The sequence below is a fragment of the Cherax quadricarinatus genome, chromosome 15 (assembly GCF_038502225.1).
Source record: "Cherax quadricarinatus isolate ZL_2023a chromosome 15, ASM3850222v1, whole genome shotgun sequence".
Taxonomy (NCBI): domain Eukaryota; kingdom Metazoa; phylum Arthropoda; class Malacostraca; order Decapoda; family Parastacidae; genus Cherax; species Cherax quadricarinatus.
In genome coordinates, this window is record NC_091306.1 from 5574937 (window position 1) to 5578954 (window position 4018).

Consider the following 4018-nt stretch of genomic DNA (forward strand, 5'->3'; position numbering starts at 1 on the left):
TCGGCTAACACTCAGGTACCTACCTGCTGCTAGGTGGCCCGGTGGCCTGGTGGCTAAAGCTCCCGCTTCTCACACGGAGGGCCCAGGTTCGATTCCCGGCGGGGTGGAAACATTTCGACACGTTTCCTTACACCTGTTGTCCTGTTCACCTAGCAGCAAATAGGTACCTGGGTGTTAGTCGACTGGTGTGGGTCGCATCTTGGGGGACAAGATTAAGGACCCCAATGGAAATAAGTTAGACAGTCCTCGATGACGCACTGACTTTCTTGGGTTATCCTGGGTGGCTAACCCTCCGGGGTTAAAAATCCGAACGAAATCTTATCTTATCTTAACAGAGGCAACAGGTGTGAGGAAAGATGCCCAGCGGCTCCACCCGCTTAAGAACTGAACGTAGGGTTTCTTGTGACCCCGAAGTCGCTGCTACTGATACGCATTATGTAAATAATATGTTTAAATAATTTAGGGTTACCCTAGGGTCTAGGTAATATACACATATGTCACTATTTATGATAGTTTGTGTAACCGTATTTATGTGTACCTGTGCCTAAATAACCGTACTAGAAACTGTTTTATAAGTAAGAATATTGATCACGCAGGAACATCCTTGAGATCGAAGCTATGAGGCTGTGTATGTCTGGAAAGTGTAATGCAATGTAGATATTGATTTTAGTGGGGAGGGGGGAAATTTAGGGATGTGTGTGTGTGTGTGTGTGTGTTAAAATATTTATCTTTCATTGTTTATTTCGTGGAGTAGCTGATCGCTAGTAGATCGCTTTTAAATAAGTAGCCTTTTTTGTATCATATATTGTTCCGTAACTACTGTGATCACCTTAAGCTTCTACGTTGCTGGAATTCATACATACATATCTACGTAATGCAAGTTTTTAATATTTTATTGGCGATATATTAACGTTTTTTGAAAAGTGCGAGAGTGTGTGGGATGAGTGTGTCTGGCCGCTCATTGGTCTCTCTGGTCACATGACCACAGTACTGTAAGTTGCCGCTACCCCCTTACTTTCTCACCTTTATACACATATCTTGCATTATTTACGCTATCCAGTATTAATTTTAGCTCCTCTTGCCAATTACGGAACACATATGTATACATGCAGCATATTTTTGTGTGAATACAATCAGGAAAATGGGAGATAAAATAAGATATATATGTATTGTGTGTGGCGTGTAAGGGGGAGGAGCAGTGTCGGCCATCCAGGCGAGTGTACGTTAACACTGTGGTCGTGGACGGTGCTGTGGCAACACCAGTGTCTACACTCTCCTCAACACTCCATTAACACCTCTGCAACGCGGTGTATATAAATCTAGTTATCTAGATTGTGTGCGTGACGACCCAGTGGTAGTAGCTGGTTATCACCTGCAAGGTGAGTGATAGTGTAACTTGGAGAGGCTGGTGCTACGGTGTTGGGCGCTTCTAACTTGTGCTTCGCTGGAGATTTGAATGGTTCATCAGCTGTAGTAGCTGCTGGGAGCAGTAGATGAGGACTAGTGATCACACTGTTTCTAGCCGAGTGTTTATTCACATGTTAAATAAGTGAAAGAGAGGTAATAATGACTTGCTGCCTCTCTATTCCTCTCTGTTTTGAGTTTTTCCCCGGTGAATTAAATGTAGGCTTCTGCAGATTGCAATGCTATTTTGCACGAGTTTTGTTATTGATCGGGAGTGGTTAGTCATCTTACTGTGTTAGTTTGGAAGTTACAGCCTACTGTACATGATGCTGAAGCTAGTCATCTGAGTACAAGCTGACTAGTTATATTATACGCAGTTTATGATTATAATTACTATTACTTAGTACTTTTGCCCTTGTGGGTTAAGCTCTTAGTTTTGATTTTTGTAGTAGTTTTACTGCTGTAACAATAAGTGTAAGCATGGAAGGGTGGTTGTACTGTGCTTCATTAGCTGCTTATATATGCTTGAAAATTGTCGGGGGAAAAGTGGAATATTCTTGTTGATTTTGTTTGTACTTTATATTAAACTCGTGGCTAATTGTCTTCAACGGTGCAAGTGAAGATTCGCGATTTTTTCTATTTATCTCTTCAAAAATAGTGTAATTACCTTTGTGGTTTCAGCAGCTGAATTGTAGCAAAAATTTCGCCTGTTCATTGAGGTTATGGTATATAGACTTCGCGGCTGTTTCATACCATGACCCTGCTGACCATTGGTTAATAATATGCCAGCGGCAAGGCGCGACCAGAAAATGTGACTCGACCCATGCAACCTCATTAGGAGAATACCAGAATAGATCTTTAGTCACAGCCCAGCCATTTAAATTTTCCCCTAAGAAGCTAGAGTAAACTTCTATTATCCCGGAATGGTTGCTTTGTTGCTGAAGGTCTTATTATCCAAGGAATTGCAGCAACCCTTCCCCTTTAATCCAAAGGTGACCTCCTCATCCCCCAACCTCGGTATGACATCTACCTGTTGAGCGCTCCCCCATGAATGTAAAACTTAAAGCCACATCTACACGAGACAGGTTGCCCTTAGGTGTTTAAACATGGCGCGTCTAGTGGGTGTTGCTGTTATAATTTTGAACAATGCTCCATTTGCATTGTGATTGGTGCTATCACTGGATTTGTAATTCTCGTTATCTCCCAGATAGATAGTGGAATTCTATGGGAGGTTTTAAGTCATTGCAGAGGTTAATTTATCACTGGATGATTTCCAGCGGTCGAATGGGAAATACTTTTCTATGTTTTTTGCTCTGGTGTGACAGGTGTTGGAGCTGGTAGTACAGAGGGGTGAGGGGAGGGGTGCAAGGTGCGTTCTTTTTTTACACGCTTGGATATTATTATAGTTGATACAACTCTACCTTTGCCTTTGATAACCCTTTGAAGAGTTTCGAGAGGTTTCCTACTCCCAGAGCCCGGCTCTGGGCTAGGCATAAGTTATCTGGTGCTCGTCTGCCTAACCAGGCTGTTTCTCCTGGTCGCCCACTACCTGGAGAGAGTTCCGGGGGTCAACGCCCCCTCGGCCCGGTCTGTGACCAGGCCTCCTGGTGGATCAGAGCCTGATCAACCAGGCTGTTACTGCTGGCTGCACGCAAACCAACGTACGAGCCACAGCCCGGCTGATCAAAAACCGACTTTAGGTGCTTGTCCAGTGCCAGCTTGAAGACTGCCAGGGGTCTGTTGGTAATCCCCCTTATGTATGCTGGGAGGCAGTTGAACAGTCTCGAGCCCCTGACACTTATTATATGGTCTCTTAACGTGCTAGTGACACCCCTGCTTTTCATTGGGGGGATGTTGCATCGTCTGCCAAGTCTTTTGCTTTCGTAGTGAGTGATTTTCGTGTGCAAGTTCAGTACTAGTCCCTCTAGGATTTTCCAGGTGTAGCTCACATATCCATCATAGCCTAATTGATATGACACTGTCAGGTGTATTGTCCAGTTTCCTCTTAAGACTTTTACACTTGTCCCAGCGGTATTAGATATCTTCTGGTAAGATGTGGTAAAGTCTGGGAACACGGATGTTGATACAATGTTTTGTTGTGCACATAACGCCACTGCTTTATCACTGGATTCATTTTACATTTTCTCCCATATCTCACTCCAGTATGTTATGGCATTGTGAAGTTTTGGGACCAGACCCTCTAGTTACGAGTACGTATGTACAATCAGGCAACGCTCTTCCGCTCCAGCGAGTACATAATTGTCTGAGGCATTCCTAGTAATTTTAATGCTTTGTTGGCTCTATACGAGCCGTAAATGATCTCTGTATCTTTTCCAGTTTTGATCTCGCCTGCCCTGAAGGGATCCGTCGGCGCTGAACAATACTCAAAATGAGAGAGCACAAGTAATTTTAATTGACATTATTTCCCTTGTTTTGAAAAATTCTAATTACCCGTCACGTGATTTTCCTGGCTGTCATGACGTATGGGTTATGTTCTTTGATAGAAACGTTAGCTGACATAATTACTCCTAGGTCTTTCACGTGTTCATTACGTTCCATTTGATGAGCCACTTGGATTTTGTATACAATGTCCCTTTTTGAGTAACATTCCTAA

General features: G+C 43.3%; 1 protein-coding gene across 1 annotated transcript in view; it reads left to right on the plus strand.

The window, feature by feature from the left end:
• The first annotated feature begins 1215 nt into the window (after positions 1–1215).
• The window catches only part of LOC128692139 (LIM domain and actin-binding protein 1-like), a 62578-nt gene continuing 59775 nt past the window's right edge, over positions 1216–4018 (plus strand). Inside the window, exon 1 of the mRNA XM_070085118.1 lies at positions 1216–1379. The gene's annotated coding sequence lies outside the window, so the exon portion shown is untranslated. The remainder of the gene's footprint in view (positions 1380–4018) is intronic.